The sequence below is a fragment of the Triturus cristatus genome, chromosome 5_1 (genome assembly GCF_964204655.1).
Source record: "Triturus cristatus chromosome 5_1, aTriCri1.1, whole genome shotgun sequence".
Taxonomy (NCBI): Eukaryota; Metazoa; Chordata; class Amphibia; order Caudata; family Salamandridae; genus Triturus; species Triturus cristatus.
In genome coordinates, this window is record NC_140587.1 from 558,814,460 (window position 1) to 558,834,189 (window position 19,730).

The 19,730-nt window shown below is 46.9% G+C and overlaps 1 protein-coding gene across 10 annotated transcripts in view; it reads left to right on the forward strand.

Moving 5' to 3' along the window:
- The first annotated feature begins 1,092 nt into the window (after positions 1 to 1,092).
- Positions 1,093 to 19,730, forward strand: part of EYA1 (EYA transcriptional coactivator and phosphatase 1) — a 288,885-nt gene continuing 270,247 nt past the window's right edge. For 4 of the 10 annotated variants that reach the window (XM_085605445.1, XM_085605443.1, XM_085605447.1 and 1 more), the window contains exon 1: positions 2,093 to 2,230. The gene's annotated coding sequence lies outside the window, so the exon portion shown is untranslated. Of the gene's footprint in view, positions 1,120 to 1,617; positions 1,670 to 1,849; positions 2,231 to 19,730 lie in introns of those variants that run through there. The other 6 variants (XM_085605441.1, XM_085605440.1, XM_085605446.1 and 3 more) reach the window with 6 other exon arrangements.

Genomic DNA, 19,730 nt, shown 5'->3' on the forward strand with positions numbered 1-19,730 from the left:
CCCCGAAGCTGAGAGGCCTGACACCAGCAGGGCTATGGTTGTTTCCCTGACATGATGCTTGAGCCTCATAGGATGCGTGGAGGCCCAGGGTGCACTGTGGCTGACAGGGTGCTTGGAGGATGAAAGGGTGCTGTGGCTTACAGGGTACATGGGTGAAGGTGCTCGCGCGATAAGGGGGTTAAGTGAGAGCGTAGATTGCCAGGTTCGGTGCTTTAATGGTCCTTTAGCTGGCAGGGCGCACTGGAGCTGGAGTAGTGCCTGGGGCTTGAAGGGCTGACAGGAATTGCAGGTCACATGAAAATAGGGTGACAGGGTGTGGGAACTGGCAGGGCCAGGGATGACAGGGTGCTGTGGCTGGCAGGGCCGGGCATAGCAGGCTGTCTGAAGCTGACAGGGCTCCCGGGGCTCAGCCAGTGGTGATGATCGCTTGGTGATGAGAGAGGTGGGAAGGGGGAACTGAGGCGCTGTGGGTAGCTGAAAGGTGCGTAGAGGTTGAGAATGGTGCTATGGCCAAACTTTATTGGAGGCTGACGTGATTGGAGAATGACGTGGTGCTGTGGCTGAAAGGGTGCTTGGAGGCTGCAAGGGTGTGGGAGTGAAAGGCGCAGGGCTGACAATATGTTTGGAAGCTGTCAGGCTGACAAAATGATTGGAAGCTGACAGGTAGCTGTTACTGACAAGTGCTGTGGCATAAACTGTGTGGTGTGGGTGCAGGTGGTGGCAGCCGGGTTAATATGCTGACAGAGTGTTGTTGGTGACTGGGTGCGCTGCAGTCAAGGTGCTCTGCTGACAGGTACCGTCGCTGACGGAGTGCTGTGTGTGCAGGTGCCGGGCAGCCATGGTGCTATGCTAACAGGGTGCTGTTGGTGACTTGGTGCGGTGCAGTCAAGGTGCTATGCTGACAGGGTGCTGTTACTTCAGGTGCTGTGGCTAAACGGGTGTTGCGGGGGCAGGTGTGGGCCAACCGTGGTGGTGTGGGTGACGGGGTGAGGGGTAGCCAATATGATATGCTGACAGGTTCTGTGGGTGCCTGTGCGCTAAGACTGTGGCTGCTTGCTTGGAAGCTGACAATCAGGGCACTGACAGGACGATGTGGCTGACGGGGTGTTGAGGACTCAGGTATGTCAGTCATTGTGCTATGCTGATTGGGTGCTATGCTTGCAGGGTGCTGTTGCTAAAGATTTTTTGGGTGCAGGTGCAAGGCAGTTGTGCTTTGCTCACTGGGTACTGTGGGTGACGAGTACGCGCAGTCAGGTTGCTACCCTGACAGCGTGCTGTTCGTGACTGGGTGTGAGGCAGCCATGGTGCTATGCTGACAAGGCGCTGTGGCTGACGGAGTGTTGTGGAAGTAGGTGCTGGGAAGTCATTGTGCTAAGCTGGCGGAGCTATGCGTGCAGGCTACTGTGACTGACGGAGAGTTGTAGGCGTAGGTGCGGGGCAGTCATTGTGCTATGCTGACTCCGCGCTGACACCGCGCTGTAGGCGAGTGGGTGTGAGGCAGTCAGGGTGCTGTGCTGACTGGGTGCCGTGCTTGCAAGGTGCCTCACGCTGCGCGTGGCTGCCTGTCCTCGAGGACAGCTCCGGCCCTCCTCATCTGCATAAAACGACGCTCTGCATCTCGAGGCGGACGGAGTGCAGCGTTCTGGCGCGTGACTGTTAAACCAATAAGGTAAAGAATACAGCAAGGCTGTGGTCTGCAGCGAGAACACCCCCAATAAGCCTGGGGCTGCGAGGGCAGAGTTGCTCGAAACTCCGCAAACACCTCGGAGTGCAGGCGCTTCTTCCGCTGTGTCGTCTCCAGGTGGCAGATGCTTATCTGGCCTGCTGGAGGTGCCAAGGGCTGCTGGAAGCCGGGCTGTGAGCAGCGCGCGAGGCAGTGCGGGGCTGGCGCGAGCTGAAGCTGTCCGGGCTCTCTCAGGAGTGCAGCGCGAGCCGTGGTGACCTTCTACCGGTGGAAGCAGGTCTGCGCCGGCCGTGCTCGAGCCTCCAACGCAGAGAGGAAGCTGACCCGGCCGGGCAGGAGCCCCCGCCGGCTCCGGAGGATCCTCCGTCTGTCACGGACACGCAGCACTCTATGCTCTTCCAGTGGAGGCGGATCAGTCATTTCTGTGCTGATAGGGAGCGCACTTTATCTGGGAATAAAACAATGCGAAGAATGAGGCGCCGCTAAAGCCGAACCTGAGAGGGAAACCCATACCGGCCCATCCGGCGGGGAAGCAACCCGATCACTGTGAGTACCCGCCTGGCTGCAGCGCAAAGAGGGCTGACAACAGGGCTGACAGCAGGGCTGCGGGGCCGCCGCTGCTAGGGGCCCACGCATCCTGTCAAGGGGGCTTGCAGCTCTTAAGAGGCGCCTTTTCGTTTACTTTGAGGCTTTCTGATGCTGGCCCAATTACGGCTGCGTATCAACAGTGCTGCAGCCTGCAGGACACACTACATGCGTACTCTGCTGCAGGGTAGATCGCACGTGTGTTGTGCTGCAGGGCACACCCCACATGATGCACGTGTACCGTGCTGCAGGGCACTCCATGTGCTGCAGGCGTGCTGTGCTGCATGGTAGACTGCATGTGTATTGTGCTGCAGGTCACTCCACGTGCTGCATCTGTACTGTGCTGCAAGGAAGCTCGCCTGGGTACTGTCCTGCTGCAGGTCACCCCACCTGCTACATGCATACTGTGCTGCCGGGTAGATCGCATGTGTGCTGTGCTGCAGGGCAGACCGCATGTGCATTGTGCTGCAGGGCACACAACGTGCATGCATACTGTGCTGCAGGGCAGATGTGTATTGTGCTGCACGGCACACTGTATGCTGCATGCGTACTGTGCTGCAGGACAGCGCACAAGCTGCAGGTCTAGCATACCGTTATCCCAGAACAGGGTACCTGCTGCATGTGCAGGGTGCTACATTTGCATTTGCAGGGCGCGTGCGGTGCTTTGTAGGTAGGAGTGGTTTTCTTTGACTGACAGGATACGCGCAGAGCTGGGACAGCGCGTTGGTGTTTGATTCCTCTCATGCCTCTTCTTTTGATACTGATAGTGAGTGTGTGGTCTCTAAACTCAGCCTTATTTTCGATAATCCAATAATGTTTACATTTGTCAGACCAGCACCTAGAGGTGTATTCATGGACAGAGCGCTACACACTTGTTCTTTTGGCCCGGTGAAAGGTATCACAGACCACCTCATAGAAAGGGCTACACCTAAGGCTTTGACATAAAGCTGACACATATACAAACCGGGGGCACCGTATCTCTCTCCTGCTCTGGCCCAGCAGATGACACTACAAAGAAGCCTTCTGTGACCCCTGTGGGGCAGACCCCTCCACCTCACACTGGAGCCCTGTGGGCGGCCTGTGTCTGGCTGCCTATCTATGCCTCCTGCTCTGATGTCCCGCAGGGGTCTGAAGCATCGGAAGAGCTTCATGTCCTCCGCCACAAAACCTCAAATGCCCTCACAATTATTTCTAAGACCTGCGCATCTGCAAATATAGCATAAAAGTAGGCAGTAGAATTCCCTTCTCACTGTGATAATCAGATGTGGTTTGCAAAGCTACACGAGACTTCCCGTGGAGCGTGTATGTCAGTTTGAAGATGCTGCGGCTGCGTTGTTTAGCGCTTTGAAGTAGTTAGGTCTGTTACATAGGGCTATGTTTAAAGTTATCACTCGTCTACCATAGCTCACTCACCGAGCTGTATATTTCGCCAGTTCATTAACCCTTTACCTGGTGTCTGGCAGGAACAGCGAGAGTGCAACAGATACAGGGAGGAAGAAACTAGTTGACAGTCTAGGAGGCAATTGGTGAATGTTTTAGATGGAATCGGGGAAACAGGACATAACTTTTCTCCAGCTATCTACTTTTAGGAAACGCGACGAGCCCCTCGGGAGAGCTCAAATGTGTGCAGAATACCCATGTCCACAACCGCACCGCGTGACAGCGGGGAGCACTCCGCGGGGCCCCGGAACCAGCTAGCTACACTCGGAAATGATAAACGGAAAATATGAAGCGATTTACTATGACTCAGTTAATAGCGCATGAGGCATTATAAATCATGATTGGGGTATTATTAGAAACACAGAAGGTGTACATTCTCCCCCATTATTATCAACGCATCAAATTAATGGTGGTTTGTCTTTAATTTCAGAAAAGTACCTTGTGAAAACGCCACTTACCCAGTTGCACATGGTTTTGACTAAATCCAGATGCAGCATATTATTTTTAGGACACTGGAATAAGCCTGTATAGTTCTTAAAAGCAAAGGGGATTCTCCTAAATAAGAGGATACAACAACTCTAGTGAGGCCATTAGATGCCAATCACCACGCGAGTCCCTGCGGAGAAGTCCACACATCTCCTGGTGCATGGGGCCTCCACACCTCTCCTGGTGCATGGAGAAGTCCACACATCTCCTGGTGCATGGGGCCTCCACACCTCTCTTGGTGCATGGGGCTTCCACACCTCTGCTGGTGCATGCGGCCTCCACACCTCTCCTGGTGCATGCAGCCTCCATACCTTTCCTGGTGCGTGTGGCCTCCACAACTATCCTTGTGCATGCGGACTCCACATCTCTCCTGGTGCATGTGACCGCCACACCTTTCCTGGTGCATGCGGCCTTATGCATGTGGTCTCCACACCTCTCCTGGCGCATGTGGCCTCCACACCTCTCCTTGTGCATGCGGCCTCCTCATCTCTCCTGGTGAATTCGGCCTCCACATCTCTCCTGGTGCTTGTAGCCTTCACACCTCTCCTGTTGCATGTGGCCTTCACACCTCTCCTGGTGAATGTGGCCTCCCCATCTCTCCTGGTGCTTGTAGCCTTCACACCTCTCCTGGTGAATGTGGCCTCCCCATCTCTCCTGGTGCTTGTGGCTTTCACAGCTCTACTGGTGCATACGGCCACCATACCTCTCCTGGTGCATACGGCCCCCATACCTCTCCTGGTGCATGCGGCCTCCACACCCCTCCTGATGAATGTGGCCTGCATGTCTCACCTGTTGTATGTGGACTGCACCCATCTTGTGGGACATGCAGCTTTCTAGCGCTACTGAAGAACGTCGCCGATGCCGCCCCCCCCTTTCCCCGCTTGGTCCATGTGGTCTGTACCCCTCTCGGGAGTATGTGGCCTGCTCACATGTTTTGGTTTGTGTCACCTGCATCCTTTTCCCGTTCGTGTGGACTGCACTCATTTTGGGGGTCATGTGTCCTAGCCCACTCTCCTGGTGTATGTGGCCTGCCCCCTATCCTGGAAAATTTGACCTGCCCCCTCTCCCGAAGTACGAGATGTGCACACTTCTGTTGCATGTGGCCTGCACCCCTCTTTCTCGTACATGTGGACTGCTCCCGTCTGGCGGTGGAAGAGAGAGGGGGTGGGGGACGAGCAGCGCTGACAGGCCGCAGCTTCCTAGCTCTCTTGAAGTGCCGCAGAACCGGTTTCTAAACCCAAACAATCCTTGACAACAACTGACGGAGCAACCGGCAGCACTGTTGTATAAACATAACTATTGTTGCGTGAAGGGGCCAGTCCCCTCTGAATATTGGGCACCAAAGGCCGCTAGCATTGTCTGCAGCACCGTGCGCTCGATAAAATGTATTTAGTTGCATCTGAGGCAATATGAACATAGGAAGAGTGTGCATTGTTTGTCTCCCGACCTCATCGTACTTTTCATCGACATATTACTCGGTGATCAGAAAGACGTATGACTGAAGTGGTTACCTTAGAAATGTAGCCAGTTTCATTCTTCATACCATGAGTTGAAACAGACATACAATTTGTATTTAACGTTTTCTTATTATTGTGCTCGTTTTATTTTTACTTTTGTGTGCGGAGATCCACAACAAAAAAGGCAGTGCTCAGTTTTGACCGTGGTTTACTTCTGTTTTTGGAGCCTAATAAGAGTACAGTGCGTAATTTTGCAGCGGGTATGCCCTGGTGTTGGGGAGTCTGGTTGAGTGGACAATTTTAAACATTTTGATGAGACTTTTCGGGGATGTTGTGTAAACATTTTGTATGATGAAATTAAAACAGACAAACTCGTCAGGTAAATAAATAACAAATTATTTCCCAGCAAATGAGTTCAAAACTCTTTCCAATCGAAAGAATTTTTTTTCATCCAGATCGTCAAAAATGTAGTTTCAAGCAAAATAAGCCTTGCCTGAAAAAACACCCTCGATTATTTACCCATGAGCGGTACTTTCGCTTTACAATAGGTCGTTTCGCCTGAAGGCACGTATGTAAAATTAAAGCGATTTAATTTAAAAAAGTGGTTAGCAAGGCAAAAAAAGAAACATATTTCGAAACTCCATAATTTAGACAAGTACCTCGGTTTTATCTGTCACTGAGTGAAAGTCCTTCTCGCATTTGAAGTTACATTTTTCAGAACAATATTAACTGGCGCGGTGTTTCTCACATGCTTTTGATTTGTAAGACACCGTGCCGAAGTGGCAGGTTTTGGGTCGCATCGCGAGCTCTGTGGCGGGCAGAATGCGATAAAACGTCTTTCCGGAGCCCGTGTGAGGCTCGCGGAGTCGCTGCGCTTCTGGAAGTCATTGGCGGGCAAGAGCGCCCTGGCCACAAATTGAACGTGGCCCCTCACGGCCTCGGCTCGGCCCCTGTCAGCTGCAGGCCAACGAGATGGAGACAAATTGTGCCTCACCGGCCCCATCTGTGAGGAATTAGACTTTTAATTAGAGAAAGGCCAGTTTAAAGACCTCATTAACTAATCATACTTTGTTCTTACTGCTTTTGGGGTTTGCTCGAGGCCTTTCTTTACTTTGCTGCGGCCTCAGTGTATGCTATTAATACAGTTTAAATGTTCTCTTTCCCGCGGACGGTTGTGAACAACGTGAACCATTTGACAAAAGGCGAACCTTGGTTCTTGCTGCCACGAAACCGCAATGCAGCTGCAAAAATAAATGGAGAAAAATTAAAATTAACATAGCCATGAAATGTTGTAATGTGGCACCGAAGAGTAATTTGATGCAAATTAGCATCATCATAAAATGTATGTACTGTCCCCCCAACACACGGGTTCAGGAGAAATAAGAAAGAAACGAAACAACAATATCACCCGTGTAATATTGACCTAAACGTCCCTTTGGTGCAAATTAGCACCATCCACCTATTTTAAATACCCCCCCCCCCCCCACTACCCGCCCCCAACGCGTGACGTCCGCGGAAGCAACACATTAGAGATTGGATAAAATACCACTTATGTAATAGTTGCTAAGTAAATAGTACCTCGGTGCAGTTAAGCAGAATTTGTGACTATCAAAATTAATCTAAGCTACAATAACAAAAGTGAAGTAGAGCAAAATAGCAGACCATAAATATGTAATGAGGTGAGTGTTCCTATGCATGTAACCATCACCAGGAGTTGGGGTGCGGTCCCCACACGCACACGCAAAAGATTCAAGGTGCGCCGAAATACAATCACGAAAGGTAGTGGCACTAGAGAGCTGTGTGTATGAACACCCCTGCTGGAAGCGTATGCCATGTGGCGACCCGGAAACGTCGTAAATCCCATCAGCGTTTCTTGGAGCCGTGCCTCTGTGTGCAAATACGGTATAGTGGAGTGATGTGAGGGCTCTTATAACCGCGGTGGCGTGGCCTGGCGATGCGACACTTTTCTTATTAAGGTTGTAGGTCACCGTTGGACCCCTATCATGCAGCAAGTGGGGGGCGGTGGGAGCCCTGAGCAGAGGGGCGCTTTCGGAGGGACTCCCACCCGTTTAATTTTCTACCCGAGTGTCATTTGTGACCACAGTCCTATAAAAAGAAAAAAAAACGAAAGCAGTGAAGTGTAGCATTTTGTAAACTGTAACTAATTTCGCCCACATCTGTGTCTAATTGTTGTCTGCTTTCGCATTCTTGAGCGCGGATTTATTTTTCTTGCGCCACCATGTGGATTCAGCTGACCAGCCTAAGTGAGGATTAGTTGTTTTAGAGTTATTTTGATTAAAAAGTCGTCTTTTTTAATTAGGCAAACGCGGACCACATGTTCTACGTGATCCACCGGACACAGAGGAAACGTGTGTAGGACACAACATGAAAATAAGGGTGACATCGCAAGCACATGTGTACCTACGCACAAAACCTGCCCACGAGCACGCATTTATAATTCAGCATGGGGATTCATTATTGACTGCTTGTATTGCATATATGCCTATGAGTTCACGATAAATGTAAATGTGACTGAAACGCCTTTAAGGATGTATGTGAGGCAGTGACTCAAGGAGATAACCGCCGAATTAGCGTAAAACAACAACCTAACACGATTGACAGCAATCGATAACTAGAGAAACATGACGACAAGCAGGTTTGTGTGAGTATATCAGCAGATGGTATGAGGTGCTGCACAAGGCCAAATTAGGAAAACTACAAACACATATATGATTATGTGTTTGCGTATTAATAATATACGTTTGTACTTAAATGTGCACGCACAGGGGAACCTATTTAGCTACCATACTTGAATGCATGCTTGGTTACAATCACACAACAGTAAACACACAGACACACACACAAAAGGCAAACACATAACTGCATACATGCACATTCGTAGACAAGCACCCATAAATAGACAGACGAGCTCACACACATACACATCCGTATATCCACACACGACGTCCAAATGCACCGTCTCACAGACAGGCGAACCGAAAAATACAGACCAGAAGCACAGAAGTACATACTGACATACCCGTCCCGGAAGACACACCCCCATACGCACACAGCCAAATACACCCATGGGGGTGCGCGCATACACAGACACGCACGCACGCAGATACACACACAGCAAGGTAGTGATGTTGGGAAGGATGCGAGTTGGCATACGTCCTCTTCTGCAAGTCAGTGACGGTGAGCCCTGCCCTGTGAACTGCAGGGACGGGCTTGAAGCTGCACCATCATTTTCTATTCATTCTCTAAGTCATGTTGCTGTTATTCACGTGTCACACTTAATTCTGTTTGTCTCCAATTTTCTGGTTGTGCCAGGTCGTTTTTGCCCACTTCTGTGTGTGGATGTGGAGTGTGGTGTGGATTCTAATATAGCTGCGAGGGAATTAAACGAAGAGGTAGTATATGCATGGGAGCCAAAACAAGGTCTCATTGGTTAGTTTTAGGATGCGCGCCCTCCACCGAGGAGTGAGGGGCGTGGCTTCAAACTGTTTGGCTGTACATAGTTGCCCATGGACAATATTCATTTGCCTATTGCACAACATCTGATTATCTTGTAAACACTCGATAAATATATGTGTGTGCGTGTATATATATATATATATATATATATATATATATATATATATATATATATATATATATATATATATATATATATATATATATATATATCTATAGGGCCAGACTGGCCGTGGCAAGCACTGGACATTTCCCCGGTGGGCCGCTAGGGCGGGACCGGTTTTGGGCCCCTTGGGGGCCTTTTTTGTTACAGGGCCGTTTTTGCAGCATAGCTGCAGTATTGGCCCCTGACAATGAGTACAAAAGTGTGTTATAGTTTATATCCAGCATAATGCCCAAAGATTAACTTAAGCACATGCGTTTAACTTTGAGGCAAGTAACATTATTATCTTTTCTGTTACTAATATTGGATAAGGCAGAGGTTTAGTACAAGGGACCAAAACCCTCGTAGTCTGTATTAAATTAAAATGCAGTAAATGTTTGGAAGAATGTTTTATAAGAATTTTGGTAATAATATACTTTCTAGATTTTGCTTAATTTTTTAAGGTGGTTATTGAAATCTGTTTACCAAGGTATTACGAGTCAGAATATGCATTTCTTCTTAGTAACTTTTCTATGTCCTTCACTGGTTCCTTTGGTTGCTAGGCGACCATTTGGGTTTGTGTCACGAGTGTTAAAATGTTTAAATGGAACTTACTTGAGTGATGCCAGACACAGTGAGCAAGGCGGACTCGCCGAAACGCGTCTGGGCCACATCGTATGGAATAAAGATTTTTCTTTGAACTGCATCCCATGGAGTCAGTGCCTGTTTTTGTATCGGTGAAAACCAGGATTGGAAGTAATATATCTATCTATATATATAAATATATATATATATATATATATATATATATATATATATATATATATAGCCGGACTGGCCGTGGCAGGCACTGGATATGTCCCCGGTGGGCCGCTAGGGCTGGGCCGGTTTTGGGCCCCTTGGGGGCCTTTTTTGTTACAGGGCCGTTTTTGCAGCATAGCTGCAATATTGGCCCCTGTAACAAAATCGGCTGAAACCGGCCCTGGCATATGGCTCGGCCACACCCCCAACCGCCGAGGGACCGACGGGCACTTTGCCAGGGCCAGTTTTGGTTCGCAGTCCTGCCCTGTATATATATATATATATATATATATATATATATATATATTCGAAAAACAACACCGCCCCACTCCGTTGCTCTCAGCAGTGCGGGTGCGCCACTTGCGCGGGCGATAGCACAATCTATTACTGCCAAACACCACGTTTCTAGAAAGAACGTGCGGCGCACTCGTGCTCGATTCAAAGAAATTGCTTTTATTTGTTCTTCTCCGTGAAGACTAACAAACACACGCGTTCCGGGACCCTGCCCTTCGCCAGTGACGAAGGGCAGGGTCCCGGAACGCGTGTGTTTGTTAGTCTTCACGGAGAAGAACAAACAAAAGCAATTTCTTTGAATCGAGCACGAGTGCGCCGCACGTTCTTTCTAGAAACGTGGTGTTTGGCATATATATATATATATATATATATATATATATATATATATGTGTGTATATGTGTGTGTATATATATATATATATATATAGATATAGATATAGATATATTCCAAAACCCTCTCCATTAGGAAAGGAATGGCCCGCACACTTACGGTAATTTGAAATGAATTTATTTTTCAGCGCTGGCGATTTTGTCCTGATGCATTTCGGTAACCTTTACCTTTCTCAAAGGAGGGCCAGGGCATCTGTGGGTTCTAAAACACACCAGCAAACAGTTGCGCTATTTAAGAGTTTTTCGCCCCTATATATATAGGGATTTCCTGCGCCTCCCCTCGATTCGTCTCACAAAGATTCCGGAGGGGCACAGAAAGGCAGCACTCACCACAGTATGTCCACAGCAAGTAGTAGCTACAGAGCGATCTTTATTTCATTTTTCTGTTATTTCTCCATTATTTTTCCTTTTTCAAACGTGCATCAGAGACAAACAAGCGACCTACACATTTCAGCCAGAGGCCTTTGTCCGGGTCACATGGTCACAAGTGCAGGTCGATTATAAATAGGTCTAATTATGTAATATTTAGACACATTGATCTCATCATTATGTAGCAAAATTATAGGCGGTGAAGTACCTGAAGTTTGTAAAAGTACGTACTATGCTTTCATTGTAGACAATTATTATCCTTTTCTGAAATAATGTCATTAAACCATATGCAAAATACTAAGAGAAATATTTAGTAAAAAAGAGATGTATATATGAACCTATACATGATAAAATAACTATTTCCTTCCAACTATTAGTACAGTGTCAGTAACCACATTGCACATGCATTTCAACTGACCATATTTTTTAGTCCATTAACATTTTTGATGAGTGATGCTGTAAATCTAACTGCTTCCTACTTTTCGGGGGTTTGTTCTCCATCACTGATAAGTATTAGTTTGTGTGCAAAAGTGCAAATTCATATTCATTGTACAATATAGACACACAGTGCAAAGTGCTTTGGTTACGTGCAAAAAATGCAAATTAATATACGTTGTGCAACAACTATAGGCATGCAATTCTAAGTATAAAGTGCAGCTCATATAAAAGCACAAAATATAAAAGGATGTTTGCAGAAATGTCTCATAGTAGGTAAACTACCTTGTATATCACAAACACTGTCAGATGTGCGATATTATACAATCTCGGTAAAGTACCTATTGCCTTGATATCTGGAAATGTTGCACTCTTAAGGTTTACTAATTGTAAGCACATCAAATATCCCATAATACCAGTGCTTGAATCGATGGTGATCCTCAAGATCTAAAAGTTGGGCAGATTATGAAACAACTGTAAGTTTCAACTTGTACTATTTCTATTCCTCAAATTTATTTTGGTAATGATCTTATATTGTACTTGTCTCCGTAGTATTAGGGCAGACTGCACTACTAAAGTGCAAGTGCTGGCTAAAAACAACTCAATCAATAAAGAACCAAAGTATATACAATTGAAAACATCATCAGGCAAAGTCTTGTGGGCAACATTTTTCATTTTTAAAAGTTTGTAAGGGGTTCGTAAGGGATTCTCGTCAAAGTTTTGATTTACAGAAAGTTGTGCAATTCTGCATCCGCATTAAGTCCCCATGGTATTTCAGTTCCTTTCATGATTATCCATTTGGATTCTGCTTTCCTCAACAGCAATTCTCAATCACCTCCTCTAATATTTAGGGGAATGTGTTCCACTCCATAGAATCTGAGGTTTTCACAGTTTCCTTCATGTTCTTTCCATAAGTGCTTTTCAATTGCATATGCAAAATCTTTGTTCTTGATTGCCCTGAGATGTTGTAAAATGCATAGCTTCAATTTGTTCACAGTACTTCCAATATATTCCTTTCCACATTCACATTTAAGGGCATAGACCACATGTGTGGTTTCAGACGTGATTCTCTCTCTGATGTTAATTTTCTCACCCAACATAGTGTTTGTTTCCTGTTGGTTTAAGCCATATTTGCAAGCTTTGCATTTTGGACATTTGAAAAACCTTTTTGCTCTCAACCATTGCTTTTACTGCCACTGCAATCTGCTCTCTGATAGTGGCTGTGTGTAAGGCTGTCACCCAAGAAGGTGCTTTTTTAGGTCTCGCCTGACCCAGCGCATGCGCTGGTCTGGCGAGACTTATTGAGAGGGCTCCAAAAAGTGCTACCAGGCCAGCCTAGAGCTACAGTGCATGTGCGTGGGCACGTGCGCCAAGCTTTACCGCGATTACTTTCACTTCCGCGTTGCATAGCAAATAGGTCTCGCTTTTGGGACCTTAAAAGTATTTAGTTATGCAACTGTTTCATGGCTAAACACTTATAAGGTCCCAAAGGCGAGACCTATTGGCTATGCCGATGCTTGTTATACGTGATGTTAGGATGGTGAGATGTGACCTTCTTTAAATATTCGTCCCTTATCAGAATCTTATTGTATTACTCGAGGAGTTAAACTGTGTAATGTATCTTATTTTGTTTTCCACAGAATTGTCATTTTGTCCAATGTTTGTACCCTTTGGGTATAGTAGGAATTCTCTCTTCCTTTTCAGGGCTCTTGATTTAGCATTTTCCAAAACTGCTACGGGATATCCTCCAATCAAATACCTGCTGTACATTGGTCCATCTGCAGGAGGAATTCTGATTCCTCCTAGCAATTCCTTTGTGCTCGTAGGAATTCTCCATATGGAACACTCCATTTCAGACATCTAGGGTAAGCAATATTCGCTGACAAGATGCTGTTGCAAGCAGTTGGCTTTCGAAAAAGTGGTGTGCACATTCTTTGTTCTTTTATATAGATGTGTATATCCAGGTAGTCTATCTCCTTTTTATTGATGTTATATGTAAATTGGAGTTGAAAACTGTTGCTGTTTAGATTTTTTAGGAAGGTGTTTAGATCTTCTGTGGCTCCCTCCCAGATTACAAACAGATCATCTATGTAACGTACCCAGAGTACAATGTTCTCTACCATTTGCTTGTTGATGTCTGACCAAATTTGTTCTGCCTCCCACATGCCCATCGTTAGGTTGGCATACGTGGGCGCAAAGGAAGTCCCCATTGCAGTTCCTTTGCACTGTTTATAGAATTTTTTGTCAAAAATGAAGATGTTGTTTGTGAGACAGAAATGCATCATTTCCAGGATCATATTGGTCTGTTGGAGAACATTCAATGATCTTGAACGGAGATAATACTCACAGGCTTTGATCCCATCTTCATGCCTGATTGACGTGTACACTGATACCACATCAATGGTCACCATTGTATATTCCTCTTTCCAGGGTATGTTAGCAATGCTGCTTAAAACGTCCATTGAGTCCCAGATGTAGGATGGTAGATGTTGTATGTATGGGAACAGAAAAATGACCAAGAACCTCGAGTGTTCTCAAGGAGTGAACCACAGGAACTAAGGATAGGGCGCCCTGGTGGATTCTCTAAATTTGTATGTACCTTTGGTAGATCATAAATAGTTGGTGTAATAGGATGTTTTATCAGGAGATAATCCAGTTCATTCTCATCCAGTAGCCCCATTCGATGCCAGTCTTGAAGCATTTTGTGGAACTTGTTCATGATAGTTGGTGTTGGATCCTCTTTTAATTTTTTATAGTTCGTTATGTCATTAAGCTGTCTTTTGACTTCCAAGTAGTACTTCTGGGTAGGCCTGGGCGAAAATGTCGTTCCGTTCGCGGAAATTGCGATAATTTGACATTTTCGCGTTCCGCGGAGAGCGCGAAAATGTCAAAAATTCCGGTTTCCGCAGCTTGGCGATAATTTGTTTCTTGCTCGCGCTGTAAAATAATACATTCTCGCGCGCGCGCGATCGCCTTACCTGAATCCCTGCGTTCGCCGACAAGTTTTCTTGATCCGGTCGCGTTCTCCATGAGATGTTGTATTGTTTTTAGCCATTTGCGCTGTCTCGCGACAGTTCGCGCCCGCAGTGACGTCATGCGTCGCGCGATCACGTCTTTCTTCTCGCGATCATGCACCGCGAGAACAACTCAAAACAAGATGGCCGCGCCCGCAAGCAACCACATGGGTAAGTTGGCGACCCGCAACCATGCAGAAAATCTCGCGAACATGCCGGAAAAAAACTTCCGCATCTTCGCGATATTTCTGCTTGTTTGCGATAATTTTAAACATTTTCGCGATAATTTGCGAAGGTTAATTCCGCAAATTCCGCCCACCCCTACTTCTGGGTGTCCATGACAACAATATTTCCCCCTTTATCTGAGGGTTTTATGACCATGTTGCCATCTGATCTTAAATCATTCAGGGCCCACCTGTCATCATTGGTCATGTTTCCAAATTTATGATGGTTCCTCTTCTTTTCTTTGATGTATACGGTAGGCAGTACGCAGTTCCTCTGTCATAAGTTCCTGCAAAATATCCACTCGAATTCCAGCAGGTAATTGTGGACAAAATCTGGATCGGGTTTTACATTGAGTACTAATGGATATATTAGTTGTGATAGCCATTTCCTCACAGATTTGTGTATTTGTCATGGTTTCAGCTGTCGCAAGGGTTGCATCCATGTTGTTTTCAGACTGTAGACTGTGTAGTGTTATCAAAGGTAGGATGTCACTGAGGGTTAGCGGTGTCAAGATCTCTTGATTTTGATTTTCCCTCACTCTTGTTGGCATATTGGCAAAGTACTTTTTAAATTTTAGTTTCCGACAAAATTTGTATAGGTCTGCCCTGGACATCGCTAGGTCCATGTTGTTAGATAGGCAAAAAGTTAGTCCTTTGTTTAGTAATTTCAAATGTTTCGTTGTTAATATCCTTGAAGAGAGATTAATGACCAAGTTGTTTTCTTTCTGTTGGATATCTTGGTCCAATGATATAATTTTCATTTTTTTGAGTCTCTCAATTTTTTGGGCTTGTTTTAGTAACTTTTAGTAACTGTCCGCGTTTTGTCCAGCGGTCTGCCATGTTATCTGATGTTCCGTCAATCTCTTCTATATTTTGTGAATATTTGTTTCATTCTTGGTACAATTATTGCAGTTGTATCTCAGTTTTTATTTTTTCAAATAAATGTCCCGTGTTTTTATTACTGAGGGTGTTCCTTTAATACAAAATTGTGCATTGTTTGTTGGAGAATTTGATCGCTGTAACTATTTGCCGTATTTGTTGCAGTTACTCCAATGGCAAAGCACAGCTGTAGTTTCTGTCAGAATCCACTTTGCCTCTTCGCGGTTCCTTCCGAGATTTCCCTGGAGACCGAACTACGGGACCCATCAAACCCTTCACCATTCAGTGTAGCAGGTTTTCTGGATTGGAATCTCGGCACATCTGTATTTGGCAGTCGAAAAAGATTGCCGTGGTCAAAGCTACTGGTGACACCCCCCACCGGAGAAACCACCACGCTACCAACAGCCCACTCCTCTATCGCCTCCCACCCAGCCGAACGCCAAAAAAGCCCAGTTACCTTATTGGAAGTCGGTTATGCGAGTCTTGAGTCCTGGAAGTAGACGCATTTTCAAGAGTACACCACTTGTATATCATACAACACAGTTGCAGTCACCACTTTGGAGGTATAGTTTAGTCAAACATTCTACAGGAAGAATGTTTTTGGTTGGCTAATAACTGTAGTGCTGCTTGGCGAATCTGCTCAAAATTTTCCAATAACAAAGTTCATTCACTTCAGTTCCTTCATGGAAAGTTTTGCGCTAACCCATCAAGCCAGGGCCAAGAAAAAGGCAGGGTCCCAAAATATTGATTTCTCACACTAATCTCTGAGGCAACTTTGCTCTCCCATACAGAAAAAACGTCTAAATGGAATGACTAAGGAGCATATTTACAATGCCCTTGCAGCACTTTTATGCCGCCGGAACATCGCTTTTGTGATGCTCTGGAGGTGCAGTGTGCAGGCACGTATTTACAAGGCCACACAAAGTCAACCTGCGTGGCTTTTTTAAGGCCCTGTAAATATGGAGTAAGTCAATGCCCTACTCTGCGTGAAAGGGGCGTTCCATGGGTGTTGCTATGGGTGTTCCTAGGCACACCCATGGTTTTTGACACAGCCCCAGATTTACAACACAACGTAAATCTAGGGCAGTGGCGGCTGCAACTTGACAGGGGTGGCAGGGGGTGGGAAGGGTGACGTGGGGGGATAAATGAAAGAAAATCAATTGAAAAAAACATTTACCTGCAGACCGGCCACTGTTTCTCGGTCCTCTTCTGCTCCTCGTTTCACTCCAGGAGAAGGAAGCAGGAACCTGGAAACACACAGGCTCCCAGACTCCCCTAGCCAATCACAATGCAGCGCTATAGCAGCATTGTGAGTGGTCTGAGTGCCGTGGTTCGGCGCTTAGAGAGGGACTGGGAAGCTGTGCATTATATCTACACAGCCAGTGGAGAACAGGCGAAGTGCTTATTATTGTTTGGCCAGCCCAAGACGGCCGTCCAAACAGTCATGCACACTTAAGAGAATGCCCACAACTCCTCCCCCTGTTCCTGTGACAACCAGCCCTGCCACTAACCAGCAGAGCAAAGACAGAAAAATTAAATGATAATACCATTGCATTATTATCATTTTATTTTTCCTTTTTAAACTGCTCACAGAGTAGTGGGGCGACGCTCCTCGGGCTTAGTGGAGGTGCCGTGCCTGAACTTGGGCAGCGCAAAATCTAACGCCTTCCCAAAGCAGGGCTAATGAGGAGAAATGTTTACATTTCTTCTAGTTTTTTCCACTTTTCACATGTGCTGCCTTCTGCAGCACACATACAACGAGGAAAACAGCTACTTTGATTGATTGAAGGTGTCCCTTCCTGCACAAAAAAAAAAAATCATGCAAACAACACAGATACCCTTGCACCATGGTGCAAGGGTGCCGACTTTGGTGCTCGGCGGCAGTTTGTACACCGGCGCTGGTAGAAAGGACAGGAATGAGCCGTATCTTGAAGATATGGCACATTCCTGACATTTTCTTTTGACTTAGAGCAGAGCAGCTAGAAGGCTTGTGGCATGCCCTGAGTATGTTACGTTACAACGCGTACTAATACCATACGTGCCATTACAACGCAGGTATTACTATGCAAATACATTTACCACGACCTACCATCACAATGCGAACTTTTATCACGAATATGCCTTTACCACGCATACTATTACAACGCAAAGGCATGCGTGGTAAAGGCATAGACTTGGTAAAAGTGTCTAAGGAAAGTTACTCTCCCTGACCCTACCCTCAAACACTACCCCTGCACGACCCTCTCCCCAGTCCACTCCCTACCCTAAAACACTACCCTGCACGACCCCTACCCTAAACCCTAAAACACTACCCCTGCACGACCCTCCCCTGACCCCCAATCCTCTCCCTACCCTAAAACACTACCCTGCATGACCCCTACCCTAAACCCTAAAACACTACCCCTGCACGACCCTCCCCTGACCCCCAGTCCTCTCCCTACCCTAAAACACTACCCTGCACAACCCCCGACCCTACCCTAAACCCTAAACAATTACCCCTGAATGACCCTCCCCTGACCCCCGGTCCTCTCCCTACCCTAAAACACTACCCTGCACGACCCCTGACCCTACCCTAAACCCTAAAACACTACCCTTGCATGACCCTCCCCCAAACCCCAGTCCTCTCCCCACCCTAAAACACTACCCCTGCACGACCCTCTCCCCAGTCCACTCCCTACCCTAAAACACTACCCTGCACGACCCCTACCCTAAACCCTAAAACACTACCCCTGCACGACCATCCCCTAACCCCCAGTCCTCTCCCTACCCTAAAACACTACCCTGCACAACCCCAACCCTACCCTAAACCCTAAACAATTACCCCTGAATTACCCTCCCCTGACCCCGGTCCTCTCCCTACCCTAAAACACTACCCTGCAGGACCCCTGACCCTACCCTAAACCCTAAAACACTACCCCTGCATGACCCTCCCCCAAACCCCAGTCCTCTCCCCACCCTAAAACACTATCCTGCACGACCCCCCAACCTTACCCTAAACCCTAAAACAATATCCATGCACGACCCTCCCCTGACCTCCAATCCTCTCCCTATCCTAAAACACTACCCTGCATGACCCCCTGACCCTACCCTAAACCCTAAAACACTACCCCTGCATGACCCTCCCCGACTCCCAGTCCTCTCCCTGCCCTAAAACACTACCTTGCATGACCCCCTACCTTGGCCTAAACCCTAAAACACTACCCCTGCATGACCCTCCCCGACCCCCAGTTCTCTCCCTACCCTAAAACACTACACTGCACAAAGCCCAACCCTACCCTAAACGCTAAAACACTACCTCTGCACGACCCTCCCCCTGACCCTCCAGTCCTCTCCCTACCCTAATACACCACCCTGCACGACCCCAACAACCCTATCCTAAATCCTAAAATACTACCCCTTCACGACCTTCCCCCTACCCCAGTCCAGTCCCTACCCTAAAACACTACCCTGCATGACCCCCTGACCCTACCCTAAACCATAATACACTACCCTGCACAAGTGTGTTAGGGTAGTAAATAGTAACCCCACCCCAGACCCAATCTCCCTTACCTCTCTCTCCTCATGGTTCCTCTCTCTCCTCCTGGTTCCTGCAGCACATCTGGTCTGAGGGGCTGTGCACGTCGTTGTGAGGAAACTGAAGAGCCTCTGTTTCCTTACAACGACGTGGATCCCCTATATATTTTTTTACAACATATGTGCTTTTACCATATATACCTTTACAAAAAAATGTGTTGTTCAGGCATGCGTGGTAAAAGCACATGCGTTGTAAAAAAATGCGTAGTACAGACTATGCGTGGGTACAACGCATGTGTGGTAACGCATGTGTTGTTATGGCATGCGGGGTAACAGCTGTGATGTAATGGCTGCTCCCCACTGCCTTACACCAAAATATTGTTAAAATGCCCCTAAATTTGGCATAAACTTAGAACTTTACCAAGAAAGTGTGTTTTGTGTGATTTTATGTATATCTCTTTACCCATATACCATACATTAGCGTTCAAATAGGGGCTTGGGTTGGGCATGAGGGGGTTAAAAAGTAAAGCATACCTGGAC